The sequence below is a fragment of the Malurus melanocephalus genome, unplaced genomic scaffold, assembly GCF_030028575.1.
Source record: "Malurus melanocephalus ecotype Western Australia unplaced genomic scaffold, MMel_1.1 scaffold_375, whole genome shotgun sequence".
NCBI classification, from domain to species: Eukaryota; Metazoa; Chordata; class Aves; order Passeriformes; family Maluridae; genus Malurus; species Malurus melanocephalus.
The window spans coordinates 665,860-679,422 of NW_026623607.1; the positions used below are offsets into that span (position 1 = coordinate 665,860).

Consider the following 13,563-nt stretch of genomic DNA (forward strand, 5'->3'; position numbering starts at 1 on the left):
GTAGTAGTRGTRGTAGTAGTAGTAGYARCAGCAGCAGCAGTCGTAGTAGTTCAGTCATCAGAGGGCCAAAACCAGAAATTCCTCATTTCTGGAGCTTGTAAACTTGTGGTGAATGTATCTTGTATCAATCAGCCATGCAAACAGACAAACACAGCCCCTTGCTCAGTCCTCTGGGAGGAGGACACCAGTCCTGGTGGGAGCCAAGGCTGAACCTCTCCCAAGTCCTGGGGCACTTGGCCTCAGCTCCCTCCAGGATCAAGGAACCCCTCCTGGGGAGCACAGATCCAGGGGAGAGGCTTCACCAAGCAGCATTCAGACCCCAAGTAAGGGGAAAGGTGAGTTCTTGAATCCCATCACAACCAGGGTTATCTGGGGCCAGGGCATGTCCCCAGCACACAGGAACACCATGGACCAGCCATTCAGCCACTGTACCCCAAGTATAAATAACTCTCTGTGAAAAAATATAGGAAAACAACGGKGAAATAGTATTGTAATCAAAATAAGTTGCATATGAGGGGATGCACTACTTCAGTAGATTTTTAAACAGATTTTTTTAACATCTTCAATGGATAAATTTGTTCGTTTGTAGAACAAAAAAACATTTCCTTCTGATAAAATATAGACATACTGAATGATGATGAGGTTTTKGGGCTTTATAAAATGCTTTGAGGTTTTAACTAAACCTCTGCCCCTGCCACCAAAAATATTCAAAATATATTTGGGGTTTTTACATTTCTGTACCACAGAGACAAGACCTTGGTGAACCAACTAATTCTGGTACAGCATGAATTCTCAGGACCAATGAAGGGAACATGCCAAGTTAATAAGTCACTTGGTKATTAGCTAAGTGGAAGAATTTGGTGACTCTAGCAGAAACTTTATAAAATAGAGTAGGAATTTTAACCTTTTAACTTATCTGCAGTTGGCAGTTTCTGAGCGCCTGTGAGAGGTACTTATGAAAAACAAGCATTTTGTCAGTAGAATCAAATTCACTGGAGACAATACTTACACATTAAAAAATCATTAGAAATTTGTAAACATAAAAGAGTTGAAAACTGTTGGTATAGTAAGATAGTAATAACTGTGACCAAATCAAGTAAAGCAACAGAAATAAAACTCATTAATTTCATTTAGAAGAAACAATGTTGTTTAATACAAGTAAAAYAAAAGTATAACATAAAGAATTCAACCGTAGCAGGGGTGGTCAAGCAGCATTTATTTTTATTCTCAGCTTGCAGATTATTTCTGCTACAAAATGTGCAAAAMGTCAGTAGTCCTGAATGATGAATGTAGAAATAGTGCACATGATATTGATCTGGTCTGTACTAACAGATCTTTTGAACTGATAATCCSAATGTCTTAAGTTCCCACAGCCATTCTAAAAATGAAATTTCATGGGTTTGAAAAATATTCAAAATGTATATGCACATTTTTTAATCAGCTGGTGCAGCAAAATTGCTATTTTTTCTAAACACTAACAATATGACACATACAGAGAACAGTTAAGAAGACCCTTAAAGTATATAATTAATTAAGAAAGTTTAGATCTTTAGTGAATGAACATGCTGAGCAACACTGAATGCATTCATGTGATCACAGATTAATGGAAACATAACGGCTTGGATTGGACGGAACATTGAAGATCATCAAGTTCCAAACTCCATGCCATGGGCAAAGACATCTTCCACTACACCAGGCTGCTCAAAGCCCCATCCAGCCTGCTCTTGAAGACTTCCAGGGATGGGGCATCCACAACATCTCTGGGCAACCTGTTCCATGCTGGGTCATGTTGAACTTCTCATCCACCAGCACCTCCAACTCCTTCTCAGCAGGGCTGCTCTCAATCCATTCGCTGATCAGTCTGTATTTGTGCTTGGGATTGTCCAAGCYAGCAGGTGGGACAAGTCTGGAGAGAGAGAAAAAAGGGAGTGTTGAATTCTGTTTCAGGCTTTGGTATGTTGGCGTCCCCCCCTTGGCAAGGTGAAAATAAGTTTCAGCCATGTAGAAGTTATTGAAGTTGTATTTCTTGATATCATGCATTTTTTTTTTTTTTGTTCTCCAAATTCAGCCATGTAGGTTAGTAAATTCATGTAAGTCTGTTGGTTTTCAGATTGATTGAAAGAACACCTTTTGTGTATCAAAGAAGAAATTGCATTATTTAAACATAAAGACAAGTACATCTGAAGACAGAAATTTCAGCAATTTGATGATGGTACTATTTTAATCCTCATCTGTGTCTGTTGACAGTAGATGTGAGGACAGTGTAACCAGTCTTGTTCCAGCTAACTCACCCTACCTCACTTCTGACAAACCAGAAGCCCTAGAAAATAATTTGTTTAAGCCTGTTCCAAAAAAATCTTTTCATGTCTTCTCTGTCAGGTAAGTCCTGAGTTGTTTTAATCTCATTTATATATTTTGAAGATATTAGAAAAAGTAAGTTATGTTGCTTACTAGGATTCATCCTAATATTCAATATGGAACATACAATTTTTTTTTTTTGCATTTCAATAAGTGCATTAATTTTCCTGATATTTCTTTATTTAGATATGTGCCATTGGAACTGTTTCTAAGCACTACGATAATTGCTTGATTTCACATTCTTCTTTTGGTAAAAACACATGCATTTTCATAAATCTCAGCTACATTTTACCATGTAAATTTGTATTCATAGAGTTCAGAACATCTCACTCCTTCATACCTGATGTATAATATTTCTAACATGTAATTTGGAATACTGAATTGAAGGATAGCAATCTAAAATACATCTGAACAGTAACTGTTGGTTCTCATAATTTCTCTTGCTCYACTGGATTTCAGTATTTCAGAGAAATTTTCTATATTTGAGATACCTGAATATTTTGCAGTAGCATCTTCTTTTCTCTTCTTAGTTGTCTGAAGAACAATGGAATTTCATTCCTTTTTTGTTTTGTTCAGGTGTCTGCCWTCTTCATGCCATTTATTCTGCTGAATCTGAAGAGCTTGAAATTGTTAAAATGAAAATTAAAGTGGTAGGCGAAACTCAAGAGTTTCCCTTAGGTTAAAACTAATGTTTTTAATTAATTTAGGAAAAATGACATAAAATTACGTGATTTTAACATAGTTGTGGACATAGGTCAATAGGGCTATCCAAGATTCAATATCTATTTTCTCATAAAAACAGACAGGGTTAAGAGGGTGACAAAGCCTTCTTAAGGGAAGCACCTCTCTGTTGGCCTGACAATTGATGTTGTGAGAGAGGTGCTGCTGAGCTMTAAGATGAAGTATTGCTCATGTTTCTGCAAAGTACTGAGCTTTCTGCTGTGAAGTGTAGAAAATAATTTCTATTGATGAYTAGACTCGACAGCACTTCAAGGTATTGCAGGCAGCCAGTTCTAGGGTGATCATATAATGACATCAAGTATTACGATTCTTATGATATTCTATGCAAGAAATCTGCAGGTGTAAAGCCTCATTTTTTTCTGTAGGCAGTGAGTATCCAGATGCATTATGGCTCATACACAGCGCCAGACAATCACAAATGTCAGTTTGCATCCGTGTGAGTCTGTGTGTCAAACACACAGTGTCATTTCTCCCTTCCTTCAGAAAACAGCGGAGACYTTCAATCCTAGAGTTCCCTGATGAATTGCATACTTGCTCAGTCCAAGTAGGCTAAAGCAGACTTGGAAGAAAGAGCAAGAAAAGAAGCCCCGTCTCATACTAGCAGTTTAGTACAACTAGCAGCCTTGTCTCCATGTCTTCCTCTTCCAGCTGGTCCCAAYGGACTGGATAGGGAGAGGAGGGACTTTGTAGCCCCAAGCTGTGCACAGTTCCCAAGTGCTCTTGTTACAGCACAGAACCAGCAGATAAAAGACTTTGACACGAATCTCCCTAGCAAGTTGGTGAACAGTGATGGGAGACTGCATGTAGACAACTTTAGGTGGCAAAACAGAATGCTTGTTTCCTTCTTTATCAGTCTTGTCAGACAATGTGTGTTCCCCCTCTACAAGTAAAATGAAAAGAGAAGAGACAATAGGGTTTATTATCAAGGAAAAAACCAAAGCAATGTGGCCACTTAGTTCTCTTTGCAGGAGTAAATTCTGCCWTGAGTTGTTGGGTAAAGTATTAGTAAGACACAGCAGCAAAAACTTCCTTTCAGGAAGTACAGCAACCACTGGATATCATCAGGAACTCACTCAGGCACTGCATAAGTGATCTGAAGTTGAAAGTGAAAACACTTCAGTTTAAAAAAACAAAAAACAAAAAAASCAAAAAAGCAGTAACGTTGTAAATACAGTGACAGGTTTTTTATGCAAAACAAGAAAAGCCAACCTGAATAAAGATACATAGAAGTGACATATATTAGCTGATAAAAGTTCAGGGTGCAGGGGCATAATGAAGAGATATGCCTCTTTATAAAAAGGCATAAATAAAGAGTAATATTAATACTTAATAAAGAGTAAAATACCTAAAAGTGGGAAAATATATTGTTTAGRAAAAAACTTACTTTCAGCTTTAACTGTACTCACAAAATGCTGCTGAATACCTTAGTGTTATTGCAAGATCTCAGAACAGYGGGAGGTGGCCCAAAAAGAACAGGTGACTTTCCTGGGTTACTAGGGATGTCAGGACTCATACTGACACTTAGGAGGAGCTCAATGGCGTGTTTGTCACTATTTTTACTATGATGAATTCGGGAGTTATCTAAACTTATATTTTGAGCCAAAAATCATAGCACAATGAAAATACCACCCAGTAATATATTAATTTACAGAGCACCATATTATGCTGCTTTTTTGTTACACTGTACKGCAAAGTATTTCTGAAACACAATTTGGAATCGATAGGTGTTTACCTCATATTCATGTGTATTTCTTCAGAAACATTTGCCGTATCTTAGAAGCAGCATATCTGCAATGTGATGCAGGGGTTGCTATGGTGAGTTCACATCTCTTATTTAATCCTGTACCTGAGTAAATACACATTGTAGCAACCTCTGTTAAAGGTGCTATTAGTAAAGTTATGTCAGCATTTCTATGAAAAAATACTTGTTTTCCCGTAATGACTTGGCCAGAAAACAAAGAAAACTATTCCTAAACCAAATCCACAGAAGCCTTTGTACTCTTCCAGTGTATTTTTAGCACAGCATCAATAACTTTCTGAAGTGTTGAGTCATAAAAATCAAATAATCAATGCTTTTGTTTCTCTTCCTTAGTACTTAGTATTTTTGATTACAGTTATAGGATTTCTCATTTAGAAAAATCTTTAGGAAAATTTGGGGGTTTATTTTAATTTCACTGTTCCAGTCAGTGCCAGTGGTCATTCAGTCAGGCACTAATTGCAGCRCTTTTTTTACAGCCCTTCTGTGCTGACAGAGTCACATAAAGACACTTCTGTATAAAGGATAACCCCGTCCTTAGTTCTTGTGTTTAATAATTCCATTTAACTAAATGGCATCAGAAATGGTAGACTCCAGTGCATTCTTTTTCAGCAATTATTTGCATCACTCTCCAACAAAGCATATAAGAAAGAAGTGCTTAGTTGGAAGTAATCTACTACTTTTATCTTTTTTGCACTTATTTGTTATCCTAATAATTTACTTTAAAAAAGAGTGAGTAGATTTCTGAAAACACTTTTCTGTATGAGTTACCCTGTGTATGCCAGGAGAGTTCTTGCATAAATTTGTAGGTTTGACTGATTAAATGTTTTCCTTTCATGGGCATTTTTTAAAAAACTTTAGTGGGAAATGTCTATATTTGACAAAATCCCTTATAACAGATAATAATATTTTTGAAGCAAAACTACAAAAATATTTCTAAATACATATATCTTTACTCAAACTGTGAGTTTTAAGGACCTGGGAGGCAAGGTCAAAATTTACCATAAAAAAAGGAGTAACRTTATCCAACTTGCCCCTAAAGTCTGGTTATTATACTGGGACTTGCATGTGCTTGCATGTTGACCTTGCAAGGGCTGCACTTTTAAGTGGAATGCTTTCTTCTGTGCTTCATGTCAGCCGGTAAGAGTGGATGGTCACTACTGAAGTGGATGAACAGTGTGGCTGAGCAAACACATCTTCCTCATAAGTCAGGAAGAACATGGTTGGATGGAGAAACTCAAACAGATCATAAATGTACATCATTAGCTGTTAATGAGAAGGGAAGGCTATTTTTTTGAGAATTTACCTCAATCGCCAGAAAGAGGTTTGATATATTTCAGATGTTGCCCTGGCATAAACCATAGAAGCTGGGTCTGTTACACAGAATTAGGGCCCTTCTTGTTAAATGGAGYCATAGATATTGCTGAAATAATGTCAATGATGTTTTGGAGAGTAGATCCAAGATTTAAGTGCTACATTATTTGAATGCTACTGGCCAGCTTATTGCTCAGTTCCTGCATAGGAGAATGCAAGCTCTACAAAATCAAATATTGCAGCACAAGATGAGAAATGTCCTTTCAATCTTCTGCTGTGAGGTCTTTGTTCCAAATACAAGCCAATCTCTGACATTCCAGTGTTAGGGTCAAAAGCAGCAGCACAAAAAAATTTGGAAAATGCTGTCTAAAACAACATAAACAAAGGAATAGTAGAACACAATGTATTTTACTTKCCTTGTGATGTCTGCCTATGGGTAGAACGTGACTAAAGCACCAATCTACCCATTTTCCAAAATAATTATCACTACAAAGACTTGTAATTAATCTTTTTTCATTTATTACAGTGTTGTATTATTATTTTCTGTGCCAATTATCTTCAATTGTATTAATGAATGTAAAAAGCAATCTTTCTAAGACAATAAGTCAGCATGTTATTTCTTTATCTACTTCTGTCCTTCACTGTGCATAAAAGAACTGGAGCAGAGTAGGACTGCAAGGAGTAGAATCAATTCAACCTTTAAGTATCTTTCTTGGAAAATTTTCAGACTCCAAAGATGAATACTCATGTAATATCAGCAGGGTAAAGCCTGGGAGSTCTGCCCATCTCATGTATGATAAGACACAAATGAGTTTTTCAAATAAACCCCGGAAAAAAATAAAACAAGAGAAAACAGTATGGTTCACCAGAGCAGGGTATTAAGAGCAGCTTGCCTCCATCCCTTAGGCAGTTGGCATGTACAAGTTGAAACACTCAACACCTCTGGCTTCCTTGTGGGCATTATCTCTAGAATACATTCAAAGTATAACCTTGAGATGATAAATTTATAGAATAAAACACATGGAAGAGATTGGAAAAAGTCTTGGTCAATGATTAAAAATTTGTACCAGCGTGATACCATTTATTGTGCGTATCACTTCCTTAAGACACACTAGTTTTTTAYTAAAGTTATCAATACATATTCACTGCTTTTTCTTGGTGGTAAATCCAGAACTTCTTAGTGACGATCATTGGTGGCTTTTTGATGTTACCTCCTTTATTCTTATGACAGAAAATTTCAGGTAAAGTTGGAAACACAATCTTGTGCATTACATCTTTACCAAAAGTCTGAGCACCAGTGAACCATAGATTCCAGACCTTGAAAGTWGTGCAACCGACACCCTTGCTGCATAATTTGAAAAGACTTTAATCTACTACTGTGAACTATTAGCAGCMGAAAGCAAAAAAATCAAAACCACTTAATGATGATTTTCATATGTGTAACGTACAGAAAAAGGAAAAATTCATAATTTTGAGTTTCACTTTCATATGGAAGGAGTAGTTTGGTGTCAGATAACAGATGCTAAGTGTTATCATGCTAAAGAGCTCAGAGTTTAAAGGAAGGAATAAAAAAATATAAGAGTTATGTAATTAAGAAACATATAAAGAATGTTTAAGAGTATTGAATTAAGGTCAGCTATCCAATTAAAAGGTGAATGCTCAGGCAGTGTATAAGCCAATCAAAAAATTCTACAAACATTAACTGATTTTCGTAAAATCATTGTGAAACAAGGAGAAAATTATTGCCACACTTTCCTTCTCATCAGAACTGAATATTAGGACTTAAAATGTGTCACACATCAGTTCTACTGGTGAGTCTTGCAAGTAATAGTARTAGTAATAGTCAAGATTACCCTCTGGTTTTGATGCTTCAGTTTGGATTTCACAGCCACCATCRGGAGTTTCTCTATACACTATTGAACCATCATTTTACTTCAAGCCAAAGTTTTCTTCAAAGTAAACAGAAAATTTCAAAATATTGAAACAAAAGGTATAACATCATCTTGCTTTCCTAGCAATCTACAAATTAGCTTAATTTACAAAGTACCTGTGATTCTCAATACAGTCATTTCTCCCTTTTTTCCCTTTAATTTATCTAGAAATTAGAACAGAAAATTTAGAAGTTATTTTTCAGAAATTAGTGTTAAAGTCATTGCAGGGGATGAGAAAAGGTGGGGTAAGTTAGCCAGCAGCAAAAAATTCCACTGTGAAACCAAAGACTGGCACCTAAGGAATAAATGTTTGTTCCTCAGACTAACCACAAATTTTGTTAGGAAATATGATTTTACCCTTCTTCTTTTAAACCAGATTAGTGGGTAATGTTCTGATTCTTGRAACTGAGAGAAGCAAAATTGCTGGATGCTGCAGGAATGTGATTTTTTAGTATTTTTTAGTCTTATCAGACTTATCAGATCTTTGTCATTAATAAAACTTTAGTTTGAATAAATATTTCAGGATTCAGCCCATGTTTCTATCTTATGGTTTATTTTCTACAAACTCCAGAGCAAGTGAAAACACAGAGCAAACAAAAGAGTAATTGGCTGATGGACGTTTTTAGTTTCGTTTGAAATAGGACTTCACACATCTTAAAAGCATGACTCATGTTGTGCCTTTTTGGGTTTTTTTTTCTATTTTACTGTGGAAAATGTCTTTCCTACTTGAAGAAAGTTTATTTTTGTGTCACTTAGTGTGCCCTTAGATCAGATCTTCCTCCATGCCAGAGTGAAGTTTGTCACATGCATAAATGCTGCTCACAGGAGCATAAGGGGTATTGTGTCAAGTCCTTTCTAACAATTTACATCATTGGCCAGTGGTGGAGGAAAGATGAGTGATGCCACCTCAGCCATGGYCATGCCCAATTCCTTTGGTTTTTGAGCTATAATGGTTGCAGAAACAGCTCTAAGAGAGAAGGAGCACTTTAGAAATTTCTGAATTGAGACAATGGCAGACGAAACACTGAAACAGAGTACAGGAAGAAAGTATAAAGTGTGGACTGGCTCACGAGGCACAGATTTTCCCCTCTAGGTGAAAGCATCAAACTTAGCACAGAACTGGGGCATCTGAAAAATCTCTGTTATCACTGTTCCTGTTCAGGATGCAGCATGAAACTTGGTGATAGCTAGTCCRGCTGCACACATCATAAAACCCTTGTTATAGTTCTCAGTTGTTTACAGCTTAACATAAATCAGAACGGGATCTGAAACAYATCGTACAACTTGAATTGGAGTCACAGTCTCAATACAAGAGATTGTTTCCTTTCACCAAAGTGGTGAAGCTAGAGTAGCAGATCTTTAACATCCAGCCAAATATGGACAAGAGGGAGCTCTATACACAAATACTTCTAGAAATAGAATTAGATTCATTTTCAAATAGAAATATCACTGAGCATACACGCAGACATTGCATCTGTACGGGAAATGGGCATTTCCCACCTTCATAATTACATAGGACTATAGAAAGTAAATTTCTCACTTACCACATAGCACTACTTGCAATAACAAAATGAATTTTATCTTCTGAGTCTCTTTCTTTTGCTGGAATGGAGGTGGGGAAGAATCCAACTCGGTTCATCAACATGTTTAAATAGTGTCTTTGAGAAAGGATTCAGAAGCAAATATGTACTGTTGCACTGGGCAGCTGCTCTTGCGGATTTCCAGTTAAGCAAACATCTATTGCAAGGTATGTCTCGTAACAAGGTTGTTTTCTTTAGGCTTTTTCTAGGGTCATGGTCGTCACCTGGGAAGTGTGGTTTTCAGATTTATGAAATTACTAGTCAGTATTTGTGCACATGAGCAAAATAGTATAATAAGCAATAGTGCCGTATGAATATGCAGCACATAAAGCAGAGCAATAATTCCCTGTGAGAATTGTTGTTTTCCAGATTTTACTTCAAACTCTACTTAACAGAGTCAAACAGAATAAGTAACAAAACTTATGCCATGGTAAACAATTTTTAGCATTTTAGAGGKAAAAAAATTAAGCTGATGGTGACAAAATAATTATATAATACAGCTCTGTTTCATCAATACCTGTATGTTTAATTTCTAATCACTTTCAGCAGGCAAGAATGGAGTAAAGAAGGATGAGTTTTTGCAGGAATGGTGCCTGCTCATTGTACTGTCTTCACAATCTTCCCTGCCATCTTCATTCAACTGATTGAGCAAGGAAAAATCTTTTATTAATAGGATTTGATTAAAAGAAATATCAATTTTGCACTGAAAGCCAAGACACCTTTAATACTTGAAGGGTTTTGTTAAAAAAAAAAGTTAATATAGTAACAAATTTTTCTCATTAAGTACAATTTTAACCAACATGGTAAATACATTTGCTTTCAAGCTCAGAAAGACAAAACTATCCATTGTCTGGCTTCTTGTCTCTGATTATTAACCACTGTATTTGAATTGAAAATTTGATTCACAATTTTCCCACTTTGACAGAAGCTTGACTACTTGGGCTATGAAAAGATTCTTTATGCCATTTTAATAAATATATAATAAATAATTATTTTTTCATCACAGATTTTGACAATAACTCTTACTTCTTCCTGAACAGACACACTACAGTTTTTTTTAATTAAACCAAGAAATTTTAGGGTCTTGTGCCTTAGAGTCTCATTACTTCTTGGATTTTCTATTTCAATTAAGTTTTACCGCAGGTAAAATACAAAATCAAATTTTGTCTGAGAGTTCTAGTGAGCAAGGACTTTGATAAACTCTGTTAATTTAGGATTAAAGAGAGAACTAAAAGCCAGAAGTAAAGGCCTTTTGATAGCAGTAGGGGATGAATAATGGGAAATGTTCTTGCTGTGGACTAATCAGAGTGTAATTGCTAAAGGAGCCAATCTTTCATTAATTGCAAAGGCAGTAAACTCAATCAGTCACAGTGTCAAAATATTGCAGTTCAGTTAAAKAATTTTATTGAACTAATTGATTTAATTGTTTTAACTAATGTCCTTATAAGAGCYATTATTAAGAAACATTATTCTCAATATAATTTTCTGAAACATAAAAACTTTTTATGAGGCAAATGATTTTCATTTCAGGAAAAGATTAGACAATGGTTTTGATTTAAAAGAGCATCTTGACTGGGCTATATTTCATTACAAATTACCAGTACTTGGTTTTGAATGTCRTCATAAATAATGTGAAGCATTTTGTAAGTAAAGGGTACTTTACTTAGCCTAGCTTAAACATTTCTGATGGTATTTTCTCTGAGTCAGAAAGTTTGTTTCATCTAATCTCCTAATCCAGATATAATGGACCAGGGAYGCCTGCCTTGTGCTTTTGCACACCCTCCTTCCACTCCTGCTTAGCCATGAGGCGACATTGTACAAGTGCTGTAATTTCCTTGCTAGTTCTAGAAATTCAAACTCATTAATTTAAATGGTAATAACCAGCCCTGGCTTACYTTCCAGTCCTTGGCCTGTTTATTGCCACTTGCATCCCCCTCTCCCATCTGCCAGGTGTTCATGCAGCCACACAGTGAGAGGGAACAGGACAACACTCTGCAGTAAAACAAACCTCCTTTATTTTTTCCCTCCCATATGTATTTATGACTATTTGCAGACACTGGGGAAGCAGTGGGAATGAAAACAGTGATTGGGTTAGTGGGAAGGTGGCACTGCCTCTTTTTAGCATCAGCATTTGCTGATGTTGACTTAAGCRAGTCGTGGGACTACAGAATTAGCATCACTCCTATGAGGCTCAAACCCAGCTGGGATCTGTGGAGCAAGAAACAGGAGCCCAGGTACGCCAGCCACTGGTTCCCTTCCTTTCCCAACAGTAGGCTGAATGAAAAGTTTGTTTCGCTGACACCAGTTCTGATGCAATATCTCTTAAATTCAAAGCCAGAGAGACAGTGCTGGATGTAACCCTATACAAACTGCAAGTGCAGTGTCCTGGCTGTGTCTGTGTAAACTTTCTGGTCTGTGACAGTGACAATAAATATTGACATCATTTGAAAGCCAAGCAAACTGTTTGGGAGGCTTTCACGCAACCATGAACCTTCAGTGTGTTTCTAGCAATATCCCACTGGTCATCGAGTCGCAGACAAACCTGTGACGTAAGTTTTTTAGGGGAAGGTAATGTAACTTGTTAGATCTAACTGTAGAATTCGGGAGGAAAAAATTACATTTCTAGATGACAAAAGGAAGAGTTTGTTAGTCTTTCAGAAAAGGTGCACAATCAAGGAGGTAGCAACACCGTTCTCATAAGATGACTTGTGTTGGTTTGTTTTTTTGTGTGTTCAGAATGTCAYTTGAAAGACTTCCTGCCATCAAGTTGTGGAGTCAGCATAGCTCAGGGGTCTGAAAGGCTTTGACCAAAATGCCTTGGAAGAGTCTTAGTCACAGGTATGCAGAAACTCACTGCAGCTCCAATACGAAAATAGGGTTGTCATTGCTGTTGCTTTATCACTGATTATTTAGCTATTACATATAGCTCTCCTGTGGCTTTTCCTCTCAATCAAACACCATTATAATAACAATCATACAGGCAGGTAGTACATTACTCTTTCCAATTCACATTTTTTAGGAATGAATAGAGCTTAAAACTCAGGAAATCTCAGGACTGGAATTCATGAAGGCACTTCCCCATGGAAGGCCTCTCCGGATTAGGCGTGGTACTGAGAGAGGGAGGACASTCCGGGTCAGATACAGGCTACCACCACATGAGGCTGCTAAACTCGGTGGATCAATGGCTTGATGAGAGAGGGCAAAGCCTTGCAGAATTTTCACAATTTGCTCAGCGTAAAAGTATGTTTTGCACAGGGTAGCAGGAGGGATATAAAAACATGACAGCGTAATAAACATGTTTCAGCTAGTATAATAAACAGAATTTGGAGCCTTCAGAGCTGAGCCAGATTTCTCTTTCAAAGAGGAAAATTGCACAGCCAGGCATTGTCTYATATGACAAATGATAATAATGAGCAATAACAAAAACATGAATCATAGTTAAAAGTCATCTGGCGATTTTAATTTTTTTTTTTACCATCTATAAAGCATTATAGAAAGTCACTACCATGGGGTACAGTACAGYATCAAGAGAAGGTTGTGGAATGAGACACAAAGCCTTTCCAGCTATGAAGTTTCAAAGGAAAAAATTGTAGGAACAAGAATGTGTCACATAGATCATGTTTTTCATCTTTTTAACACTTTTTGCATTGTCTTTTGTTTCACGGGGCTTTTTTATATCATTAAATAKCTGATAAATGGCAGACAGTTTTTCTTGAGGATTTTGCATGCTCCTCTCCTGCTTAGCCTTGAATGTACTCACCCCTGTGATGTCTGAGTGAAATAGGGATGTGCTACATTCCCAGTTTTGCAGATTGAGGACTGGGCAGCAGAGAGTGGTTTAGATTCACCAAGGACATTGCAACATGTGATTCTGAGCTGTTGT

The 13,563-nt window shown here is 36.8% G+C and overlaps 1 long non-coding RNA gene across 1 annotated transcript; it reads right to left on the reverse strand.

The window, feature by feature from the left end:
• Positions 1-1,203: 1,203 nt before the first annotated feature.
• On the reverse strand, positions 1,204-11,689 carry LOC130580958 (uncharacterized). Its single transcript, XR_008966173.1, has 4 exons — positions 11,576-11,689; positions 9,645-9,904; positions 2,850-2,978; positions 1,204-1,906 (listed from the first exon to the last, which is right to left on the reverse strand). It is a non-coding gene; the product is annotated as an uncharacterized LOC130580958 (long non-coding RNA).
• Positions 11,690-13,563: the final 1,874 nt, after the last annotated feature.